The sequence below is a fragment of the Lepidochelys kempii genome, chromosome 24, assembly GCF_965140265.1.
Source record: "Lepidochelys kempii isolate rLepKem1 chromosome 24, rLepKem1.hap2, whole genome shotgun sequence".
Lineage (NCBI taxonomy): Eukaryota > Metazoa > Chordata > Testudines > Cheloniidae > Lepidochelys > Lepidochelys kempii.
In genome coordinates, this window is record NC_133279.1 from 9,477,465 (window position 1) to 9,489,569 (window position 12,105).

Sequence of the window (12,105 nt, forward strand, 5' to 3'; positions counted from 1 at the left end):
GATGGGGGAAATGAGCTGGGCAGAGCGCCCCTTACTAAGATGGCGGCGAGCGGCGGCTCAGCGAGGGGCGGGACCGGGTTACCGCCCTGTTTCCGCCCCGCACGGTAATGGCGGCAGCCGCGGCGGTGGAGGGGGAGGGGGCGTTGGGCGAGTGCGCATGTGCAAAGCTCCATGGAGAGAAAAGGGGGTGAGAGAGCAAGAGGGATAAAGGGAAAAAACAGGTAATGGGCCTGTGGGGAGCGGGGCTCCGCTGGCGTGGTTCGGCCCCTGTGACCCGGCTGGTGGGGAATGGGCCGGGGGGCGGCTGGCTGGGAGACGCCCAGACTGGGGGTGGCCCGAGGGTGGGGGTACAGGCCGAGCCGGGGGTGGCCTTAGGTTGGGGGAGGGGGTGGTACTCCCTCCCTCCCTCCCATCTTAGGGTCTCGGGGGGGTGCTGGTTGCACCCGGAACTGCGGTGCGTTGGGGACCCCTTGGGGCTGAGGGGTGCAGTCCCTCGTTCCTCCCGCAGCCCCCTGTCACCTGGCTGGGGCACGTTGCCCCCTTTGCGCCAAGTGTGCTGTAGCCCCCCTGACTGCCCCCTTTTGTGAGAGGCCATAGGGCCCCCTCAGTTCCCTTCTGGTATTATGGGGGTGGTCCCCTGCCCCCCCTCAGTACTAGGTGCTCTGCGAGCCCATTCACTGCTCTGAAGAGCTCTGGGCATCACCGCGGCGGTGATGAACAGGGTGTAAGGCCCTGGATAGACTAGAACCGAACAGCTGAATGCGAGAAGCAGGGGAGGTCCCAGTACAACCAGTGTATCATCACCAGCAATAGACATAGCTTGTTGCCTTAGTGCTATTGGCCTGGCCTCATCCTCCCTGGTCTCTGTCCCCTGGCTGAATTCCTACATGTGCTGGAGGGAAGCTTTTATTGGGGAATCTGTCTGGTGCATGTCAGACACCAAACCTCTTCTCTCCTCCCCTGCCAGGTGTGATTGGTCCATCCCTTCCCCTGAGTGCCCCTGTTAACACTAACCTGATGAACCTGAACCCTCCTTCTCTGTAATCCTCAGTCATTCATCAGCCACATCTTATCAGGAGCTGCTTAGCTGCCTGTTTCCTCCATGCACAATAATAAAGGCTTTTGTTGTTATCTCATATCGCTCACCACCACCCCCGCTGGGGGAATAGAACTGTTTGCGTTTCTGTGCTGAGTCTTTGTGGTGAGATGGTGTGCGTGCGTGCAGGGAATACACAGGGTGCTGCTTGCGCTCTCTTGCAGCCATGCCATCCAGGTTTGCACAGGGGCGATCTGTTATGATTGTGCTTCATTTATGTTTCCCTTTTATGTGGGCCTCCCATACAGTTTACTTTTCTGTTCTAATGTTTAGATTGCTGCAAACACAAAACAGACAAAGAGCTTACAGCTGCTCTAAACACAAAGTAACACTGGTTTAACTAAAGGTGTGATTTAAATTTGATGCAAAACCCTGTGTAGATGCTCTTAAAGTGATTTAAACCTGGTTTATATTGGTTTAGCTTTTCTTAGGAAACAGCCAGATGCAAGCTAAACCATGCAGCCAGTTTTAAAGTGATAGAAGTGTCCACCAAAGGATTTACACTGGTTTAACTGAAATTGGCTTCTAAACTGATGTGGGTTCTGTGTGCAAACAAGGTCTTATAGTCTTTTGCAGAAGTTGCACTGGTTTAATCAATCTTCACTGCTAAACTGATGTAAATCCCTCATGCAATGCTTATAACCAATGTTAAACCAATATATCTGTGTAGTTTGTGCATATAAACTTACTGACACAAGCTAAAGCAACATAAACCAGGTTTAAATCAAATTTAAAATGTCTATGCAGAGTTTTGCTCCTGTTTAACTAAATCAGTTTTTTAAAAAATGTCTTTAGTGCAATTTTGTTAGTAGATCAGGTCTTAGGCCAATATAATGCACAAGTTGACAGTTTCAGGCCATGTTGTGCAGTGTTGTTGTGGTGAAGATACCAGCACTGGAAGGCTTTGCACAGGAATTGGGTTTGAAAGCGGAGAGGTGAGGGGGGCTTTGCATGTATAACTGGTCTGAGCACAGGGAGTGGTATGGAAAATATGTGAAGCCAGGGGTGGGAGAAGGTGACAAAGCGAGCAGGTGAGAGAAAATGCAGAGGCAGGGGAAGAGCAGAGATATAGCCAGTGTCGCACTCCTGTTGAGTGTTAAATGTGAGGATGTGGAACTTGACTCAGGTGAGAGAATCCAGTGAAGTGGGGGTAGGTGTTGACAGCAGCAGATTACTGGTGATGATTTTAGCAGTAGCTCTAGACTGGAGAGGGAAGAGGTGAATAATACTTAACCCTTCTAAGCACACTCCTAAACTTGAGAGCTTTACAAACAAATCTCTCTATGGACTTTCCCTGAATCAACAAGAGGCTCATTTAAAATATCCTTGTACTAGCACCAGTGGAAAGTCTTCCAAATATCTAAGGCCCTGATCCTGCAATCTGCCCTGCGTGGGTGGACTCTTACAGTGGGCATTGCGGCTCCTCCTGGGTGTAAGGGGCCTCCTTGCAGTATCAGGGCCTAATTTATTAAACTAATCATGCGCTGCTTGTTGATACATTAAAAATAAATCAGTCGTGTGTGTGTGCGCGCACGTGTGCAAGGTGCACAAAAGTGAGTGCCCGACTGGCTGTGTTGTTTTTATTTAGCAAGAGTATTGACAGACTTCTGCCGAGGAACTTTCTACTGTTAGTGCATAGATATTGTGGTGAGATTAGCTTCTGCATGCATTTAAGTTGTTGCTGTTGGAACAAAACAGCTGCTATGTTAAACTTGGCCCATAACTTCAAAAAAAAAAAAAAAAGCCTGGGCCCAAGAGAAATGCCTTCAAGTGTTTTGAAAAAAGTTTGAGTGCAAACATTTGTTCAAAGGTAAATAGATGTTCCCCTGTCCTGTTTGAACCCCAAGCCTTGCACTATCAAGAATGTGAAAGTGAAGCTGTCATCCAGTGTCCAAGTGGGGAGAGATGATTGAAGGAAACAGAAGGTGAGGGGTCAGAAGTTTAAGATTTTGTTTTCGCTTCTGAAATGATTTTGCTGACAAACTCATGTTTCTGTGTGATCCTTGAAGTTGACTCTGTAACTTCAGCTTTGTTTAAAAAAATGTAAATAACAAAATAAGGTAAAGATTATTTTTTAAATGTTGGGTTTTTTTTTTTTGTGAGGGGGGGAGAGAGATGAGGAAAGGAAGATGGAAAAGTGAATTTAAAAAAGATCACACCCTTTCTCTACCACTCTGCATCTCTGAGCCATGTCCACTGGCTTGGTAGCAATGAGTTTTCACTCCTGTTAGGCTGCAGAGTGAATACGGCTTTGAGAGTTGGATCTTCTGCAGAGTCTTTATTTGAGGGGCTATCAATTGTTTGATAGATTGGTCTCGTCCTTAAATGATAGTGTCTAGTTACCAAACCATTTATTAACCTCTAACTGCAAACTTCCTACTCATAACACCTCGGCATATTAAAATGTGGTGCTACAATAGTACAAACAATAATTAATAACGATAATCTGTGTCTGGGGCTTGGCAAAGTCTGCTTGCTGGTGGTGAGTTAGCAGCTTTCCCTGGAGAGCAGGGTGGTGAGAGAGGCTAAAGGCATCGACTTATGTGGAATTCTTGAGCTCATGATTTTGTTATGTTTAATTTATTGAATGATTTTGGTCCTGGCTGCAGAGGAAATCCTCAGCAGTCGTGTTGGCCTGGGTTTGCAGCTTGTCCTTGTCGCAGCTTGTAGCCTGCCCAAGCAGTATTGGAGCGAAATTGGTCGCTCTTCACGCAGTTGGCCGAGCCCTGTGGTAGCCGCAGACAAGAGTTGTGTTGTCACATCTGCCGCTTGGAAAAGTTATGAGCAGAAGTAGCACTAGAGCTGGCATACAGGAAAGGGGGGCTCCAAAAAGATGCTGGGTAGGGGTACTGTAGCAGAGACCTCCATCCTCTTGCAGTGGCTGGGGTAGGGCTAGAGCTACCTTCTCCTGCTACCCCCACATAGTCATGAATCTCGGGGGCAGGAGGAGGGAAGAAGAGAGCACCTTCCTTCTGTTTCCCCTGGAAAGCAGGACTGCAAGTATATCACACATTCTGGTCCTAGCTGGAGGTGGCACAAAAAGCTGGTAGCAATGCCAGCACACGTAGCATTTGATTTATACCGAGCTTTTCATTCCTAAATCCCAAGGGGCTTTACAGCTGTGAGTGCAGTCGTCCCCATTTTACAGATGGGGCCACTGAAGCCAGAGGATATTGTGAAGGCCAAGGCTATGACAAGGTTATAAAAAGAACTAGATACGTTTCTGGAGAATAGGTCCATCAGTGGCAATTAGCCAGGTGTTCCTAGCAGCCTCTGTTTGCCAGAGGCTGGGAATGGGTGACAGGATAGCTCACTTGGTGATTACCTGCTCCGTTCATTCCCTCTGAGGCACCTGGCATTGGTCGCCGTCGGAAGACGGGACACTGGGGTAGGTGGGCCTTTGGTCTGACTCGGTCTGGCCGGTCTCATGTAATAACTGTCCCAAGGTCACACAGCCAGCGAATAGCAGAGCTGGCACTAGAATCTGGGGTCCTGACTTTGTCTGCTGCCCAGCCTGGGACCCTAGGCACGCTTCACGTGGGGCTCTGTCTTTCTCTGTGATGTCAAGGGTTTTGCAGTTAAGATGAATGGGACAGTTCACCCCTCTTGGCTCTTATTCCAGGGAGTCTGCAGACTCAAGCAGGCATCACTTATGCTTTGGTCAGGTTTTCAATCTTTTCCTGTGTCTGAAAGAGCTGGGAACGTTCTCTGAACGAAAGCTGGGTCTATAATGCCTAGCACGGAGTTCAGCCCCGCCCCCAGGCCTATCTATTGCCTATGGTAGGTAGAAGTGCTGGACCCTTCCACAGGTATCACCTGTGGATCTTGCCAGTGCCATCCCCTCTCTTATGTTGGCCTCTGGTCTAGTAGGTTTACTCGGACTACTAGATGACTGGTGCCTTTTTCAAGCCTTGTCTTTATTACGGGTGTAAGAGCTGGAAGGAATCCATGTTCAGCAGGAATCCATATACAGTATGGATGTCTTGTAGCTAGAGATCCAGGAGGCTCCTTTCATCAGGGATCTTTGAGAGTTAAAACAAAGTGCCACATCAGTCTCTTTTCTGGGTCTATCCCTTAAATTGCCACAATAGCATTAGAAAAAAAATAAGGCTTAACACTACAGGAGCGTCCTCTTCTTCAGTAAAATGTCTATTTACAAAATATGCTCCAGCTTTTCACTTTAATGGTCATTTATTTCCTGTTCAGTGAGTTGGCTAAAGAAAAAAACTTCTTGTCAGATACGTTAGTTCGCTTCCTCATTCTTCCTTCTTCCAGCTGTGGAAGATCATTCCAAAATATCACCAGAGAGAGAACACAGAAACAGGACAAGACAATGGTTTTGTTAGATCCGTTCCTTAAAGGGAAGCTGCCTTTTGCCTCTATCTGCAAACTTCTCACTGATAACACCTTAAATTATTAAAGTGGAATTTTTAAAATGCAGTATTGCCTTTCCATTCCCTTTTGCTTGTAGTTAACTTACTGCCTTTCCCACCCAGCTTGGACAATGCACTTGAACTAGTCAGTTTAATTTCTGATTCTAGTTAACTGCATTTTCAAGGTTTGGCTTGCCAGCATCCCAGGGGCATATTGATGTTGTGGGATGAAATGTTTTCAGGGGATTATTATAAATGTTTCCTGGAAACATTTCATGTAATTTAAGGTCATAAGGAAGCACTAGGTCATCTGCTCTGACCTACTAACAGCGTTGCCATCTATTGAGCACGTCTCCGGATATTAGTGTTTTTTCTTTAAGGCCAGCAAGGTAAGGGTATGTCTACATTTAAAACGCTATGGTGACACAGCTGCAGCACTTCAGTGCTCACTACAATGACGAGGCATTCTCTCATCGCTCTAGTTAATCCACCTCTCCAAGATGCAGTATCTAGGTCAACAAAAGAATTCTTCCATCAACCTAGTGGACTGTACACCAGTGGCTAGGTCATCATAGTACTGATATGTCTACACTACAAAATTCTGTCCACCTAATTTACATCAGCATCGAGCCACCGCTGCTTTTAGATCGCTTGTGTGTGTGCCCACTTCGCTTCTTGTGTCAGCAGTGTGTGTCCTAACCAAGAGTGCTTGTATTACTTGTACTTCCAGTGTAGGGCATTGTGAAATGGCTCCTGAAAGCTAGTACCAGTCGATTGGAAGCAGTCCAATGTCCACACTGACACTGTGTTGACACATTGACCATGACTCCATGCTGCTTGGGGATGTGGTGTTACTAAATCAACACAGAGAGGCATTTGGGCTGGTCTACACTGGGAACTTACATCGGCATAGCTACGTCTCTCAGGAGTGTGAAAAATCCACAGACCCTGAAAGACGTAGGCCTGGTCTACACTACCTGGTTAGGTCGACGTAAGCTGCCTTGCGTCATCCTAGCTACGGAAGTGCCTTTACTTCAATTTGGCTCCTGCCGATGTAAGTTCCCAGTGTAGACCAGCCCAAAGTCAAGTAAACACCCCAATAACTGGACCAACATACAGTATTCATCAATTATCACAGGGCAGCTCCAAATCCTTCACAGTTTATTTTTACAGTACCTCAGTTTGGGGAAAAAATATGGCCTGTCCCTGTCCCCTGACAGTTGAACAGTGTAAACCTAGAGTGAGCATCTGCATGCTGGGGTGAGCATTCCCATTGTAGTGATCTTATTTGAGAGGTTTAGGGACATTTCTTTGTCTGGTTTCTGTTACAGCCTTGGAACCGGCATTTGCTGCTTGTGGTAGGGGCAGCAGTAACTTAAGGGGCCAAATTGATCCTTGTCTTCAAGACGCTAAACTGGCTCAGGGTGTTGGGATAAACTCTGACCTCACAACGATAGGGATTAAACACAAAGCGTCGTGGTTTCACTTAGTACTTGGTTTTGAATTGATGTAGTGAACTGGTACAGAACTCTGAGGGGACGCTCTCAATTTGATTTGATTGATTTTTAGCTTGCATCAACCCCTTGCCAACTTAAGCTAAATCAATCTTTACCCTCTTAAGTTCTTTCCATCTAATGACTGTGTGGCACATCCTCTGTCTAAGGGACATATCTGGCCCCCAATACTCTAGTATCTGGGCATTTCACAATTTATCCTCACAATCCCCCAGTGAGGCAGGGCAGTGCTATTATCCTTGTTGTACCAATGGGAAACGGAGGCACAGATCAGCTAAGTGATTTTCCTAAGGTGTCACAGCAAGTCTGTGGCAGAGCAGGGACTTAAATCCAGTTCTCCCACATCCTAGGCTGGTGCTCTAGTCACCAGTCAACCCTGCACCTCTGCTGACAGGGATGCTGAGTCTCAGCCTGTTTTCGAGTGGGATTCGTGTCCTTGTCGCAGACGTTGTCTCATTTGATGTTATCGGCCCCCTGTTGGCTATCTCAGCTGAAGGGCCAAGCAATGAATGGTGTCATGGAGATGGCCCCTCTTTAATCAACTACAGCTGCTTCTTCCAGGGACTTGGAGAGGAAGCTGGAACAACTGCCGTCCATGCTGTCACCTTCCTACTGCTAAACCAGAGGGGTTTGGCATCCAGCGAGTCGGTTCATCTCCCTTCCCCAGCACTGTCCAAAAGCTGGTTGTGCCCCCCGCCCCTCAATATTAAAATCCTCTCTCCAAGGCTGGGGCTGGGAACCCAACAGCCCTTACAACAAACTGTGAGACTCGGGAGTCAGCCAGCTGGAGGGTAAAATCAATCATTTCCCTGGTTAGTGGCATGTTAATGAATGATTCATGTGCAGAGTACACTGAGCAAGGGTGATCTCTGTTATGCAACATGGAAGCAAGAAGCCTAAAATAAACAGCAGCCCAGGCAGCTGCCAACTAAAACACTTGAATAGGAGGAGAAGAGAAACAGAGCTCTAAAGAGACGCGCCAGGGAGCCGGGTGGATGAGGAGCAGAGGGGACGCTTGAGTTACTGCTCCAATTTCTCTGTGGAGACGGGGAGCCTGCAGAATTGAGAGCAGACTGTAAAAGGAGGCAGTATTCTCTGGTGCTCAGAGCAGGGCATTTGGGGCATGTCTTCACTTGGAAATAAGGTGTGTTCCTAACTTGTGGTAGCTTCCTAATGAAGCCAAGGCCGTTTGTAGCTTCTGCGTGTGTTAGCATGGCGAGGTGAAGGCTGTGGGGAGGCGAGGTGTATTTATGTGTATTCCAAGGGCTTTCTCACAGCTAGATGCAGTGAGATCTCCTTATGGTGTTACTTCAGTTCACTTCAAGCCGAGATTTGGCTATCCCAGAATCAGTATGTGCTGAAACAAACGGGGGCTTTTATTCGGCTGCCTGATCCCCAGAGGGCCTACCCTGAGTGCAGTGGAAGCAGGTTCTGCTGAATAATTATAGTCACACAAAAAGATAGCGGGGGGGGGTATAGAGGGGACAAAGTTGTGCTGTTAATTTTAGTGGGGACTAAGGGCCATCCAAATCCCTGAGGCAGCTTTGGAAGCCTCTGCTGAGATGGTTTCAGCTGAGATTTGAAACAAGCTGAGAAGTCAGTGAGGTGGAGAGAGACAGGTGCTGCAGAGGGGAAGGCACTCTCACTCCTGGTGGCAGAGGCAGCCCGAGTCAGATCAGCAGTGGAGTGGCAGCGGAGAGACATGGTCCAGGAAGTGAGATGGAGCAAGTCCACAGAGGGTGTTAAAAACAAGGAGGAGGATCCTGGATTGATTGGGGGGCTGGTGGAGGGTGTGAGAACAGAAGGCAGCTGTAGCAGAGAATGGAACTGCTTCTTTTGTGCGGTGCAGGGAGACTTTTGTCTGTAAGGCACTTGAAGATCCTTGGCTGAACAGTGAGTGATGGGGATAAAATAGAAGTAAGGCAGGTGATGGGGTTACTGCTAATGATCTAGGCCCCCAAAGGTGTCTCCTTAGGGTGTAACAGGAACCTTATTACTAGATAGCTCTAATTGTCTGTGGTGTTGCTCAGAGCACACAACAGGGTCCTGTCTCTGGCAGGAAGAACACTTTGGGTCTGGGACAATGTGAGCAGGAAGGAGTCATGGCAGAGGGAAAGCTGCCCTAAGCAAAGGGGCAGCACAGAAGGTGCAAAACCAAGAGGAGGAGAAGGAGGCAGAGCAGAAGGAAATGAGTGGAGGTGTGTGGAGGGTGAGAGGGTGCAGGGTCACCGAGTGGAGGTGTGTGGAGGGTGAGAGGGTGCAGGGTCACCGAGTGGAGGTGTGTGGAGGGTGAGAGGGTGCAGGGTCACCGAGTGGAGGTGTGTGGAGGGTGAGAGGGTGCAGGGTCACCGAGTGGAGGTGTGTGGAGGGTGAGAGGGTGCAGGGTCACCGAGTGGAGGTGTGTGGAGGGTGAGAGGGTGCAGGGTCACCGAGTGGAGGTGTGTGGAGGGTGAGAGGGTGCAGGGTCACTGAGTGGAGGAGAAGGCTGACACAGTAAAAGCCATTCAAGGGGATTCGAGGAGGCAGGAGGAGAAGATGGTATTACCATGGAGCACTGGACACATACGTCATTTGGTACTGAGCTCCATACAAGATAAAAGTAGCGCGTGGTAAAGGGGGTGAAAGCTTGTAACTGATAGATCTCAAAATGTACTTGTTAATGGGGAATTATCAGATGAGGCTGGTTCCTAGTGGCACCCTGCAGGATTGGGTCTTAGCCCAGCACAGCCTCTTATTATTGTCAACACTCTAGAAGGAAATATAAAATCATCGCTGATCAAGTTTGCAGATGGCATACACGTTGATGGAGTGGCAATCAATGACATGTCACGTACACAGAGCCATGTGGATTGCTTGGTAAACTGAGTGCAAAGATCATGTATTTTAACACAGCCCAATGGAAGGTCCTACATCTAGGAACAAAGAACTCAGGTCATGCTTACCTACATTTGGGGGATGTATTCTGGAAAGCAGAGGCGCTGAAAAGGGCCTGTGGATCCTGGTGGAAACCAAGGAAAATGAGCTTCCAGCATGATGCTGTGGCAAAGAGCGCTAATGTGCCTCTTGGTTGTACAAGCAGGGGAATGTTGGGAAGGATTGGGCAGGTGGTGGTAACTTTGTCTGTGGCATTATTGAGACTATTTCAGGAATAGTGGGTTCTTTTTAAAGTGTGGACACCAGACCTGGAGGTTGAAAATTGATGGGAGGTCGGAAATGAGTTACAAGAATAATCCAAGGCCTGGCAAACCTGCTTTACAGTGAAAGTTAAGCAGCTCCATCTATTCAGATTATCAAAGAGAAGTTTGAGTGGCTACTTGATTAGTCTCTTAGGGGTTCCCAAACTGCGGGTTGTGACACAAAGGATACCAGGAGGTGGTGGTGAGACACTGAAAATCTACGGAGGGGTGGCTGTGCCAGACCTTCGTGGCGTTGTGTGGTGCCCACATCCGTACACGCATCACGCGTGGTGGGTACCGTGGTGGGTACCATTTTGTCGGCCATTATTGGGGAGAGGCAGCAATGCCCTTGGGGGAGGCTCAACGGGTAACTCCTCGAGGTCATTTTGGTGAGATCCCCTGGCAGGGGGAACCCATCCCAGTGTTCCAGCATGGGGCAGGAGTAGAGGGCCGGGCTAGGAGAATCAGCACCATGTGACAGGGACAATGCATAGATCCCCTGTGCCTTCTCCCCCAGCAGCTACTGGTACCTGGCACTGTCTGGGCCAGGCAGGCGCCTCTGGTACTGGGACAGGCTGAGCAGCTGCCTGTGGCATGAGTATGCACGCTCCGTCCACCTCAGCACTGCCTGCACCTGGTATCAGTACCTCTCCCCGAGCCTGGCCAATACAGGCAACTACCCCCTTCTCCCTGACCCCAACAAGTCCTTTTCCCTACACTCCCAAACACCCCTAATGCCTCTTTCAGCTCAGCTAGCCACTCCAGCACCCAACCCCCCTTAGGGTCTCCCCCTCTTGCGGTTAAGACTTGGCCTTCTTCCTGCCTCCCCCATCAGTGTATTATGAGAGAAACTTCTGGGGGGCACCCCTGGTAGGCTCGCTGTCAACCCCTGGGCCCAGCCTGGAGATCGCATTGCCAGAGGTGATCCCAAAGAGGGTTGTGGCATGAAAATGTTTGGGAACCACTGGTCTATATGTATCTATGCAGGAAGAAGAGATCTGAGAGTAGAGAGTTCTTGGATCTAGCAGGCAAAGGCAGAACCAGGTGCCAATGGCTGGAAGTTTAAGCTAGACCCATTCAGACTAGAAATAAGGTGCATGTTTTTACCAGTGAGGGGAATTAACCTTTTGAACAACGTCCTGGGGATGTGATGGGTTTTCCATCATCTGAAAGTCAAGACTGGATGTCTTTCTAAGGAAAGCCAAGATACTGGGCTGGATGCAGGAAGCGCCATGTGACGTTCTCTGGCTGGAGTTATACAGGATGGCAGACAAGATGATGATAATGACCCTTAAATCTATGAATAGGCTGGCGGAGGAGAGGAGAAGGTTACTTTAAGCCAGGCTGGGAGAGACTGCAGCAGTGTCAAGGGAGAAGTGACTGGGTGCAATAAGAAGCTGGATATGGGTAGGAGGCTTGTCTACACCACGCAGCTTTTAGCGACAAGGCTGTGTCAACACAGCCTTGTTGCTAAAAGTCAGCATGTGTAAATGCTCTTTGTCAGTACTTTTGCTGACAAAATACCTCCAGCCCCACGAGCGGCGTTAGCTGTGTCGGCAGGAGAGTGCTCCTGTCGATAAAGCCGCGTTGACGCTGCCATTTGCGTCTTTTGTCTTTCGTGAGGGGGCTTTTTTAAGTACCCCTGAAAGACAAAAGTTTTGTCCACAACTTTGCAGTGTGGACATACCCAGGGAGAAGGAGATGAGAGTCTAAAATGGTGCCAGCTTGTGAGGCTGAGCGGTCGAAGGATTGTTCAATATCTCCACTCAGAGGAGGCAGCGAGAAGGCTAAAAAGGAAAGGCGAGCAGTTCTGTGCAGGGCACCCAAGAGTAGAGATTGCCAGGCAGCTAGAGGCTCTTGACTGGAGGAGGAGTGTGGGGTAGAGAGGGAGTTCTGTCAGTCCTCACTGTGTGGCCCCTGCCTTTGAGAATCTGTGTTCCTCCTTC

At 48.9% G+C, this 12,105-nt stretch overlaps 1 protein-coding gene across 7 annotated transcripts in view; it reads left to right on the forward strand.

Moving 5' to 3' along the window:
* USF1 (upstream transcription factor 1) overlaps positions 1-12,105 on the forward strand; it is a 23,467-nt gene continuing 11,362 nt past the window's right edge. For 3 of the 7 annotated variants that reach the window (XM_073323438.1, XM_073323443.1, XM_073323444.1), the window contains exon 1: positions 111-221. The gene's annotated coding sequence lies outside the window, so the exon portion shown is untranslated. The other 4 variants (XM_073323439.1, XM_073323440.1, XM_073323442.1 and 1 more) reach the window with 4 other exon arrangements.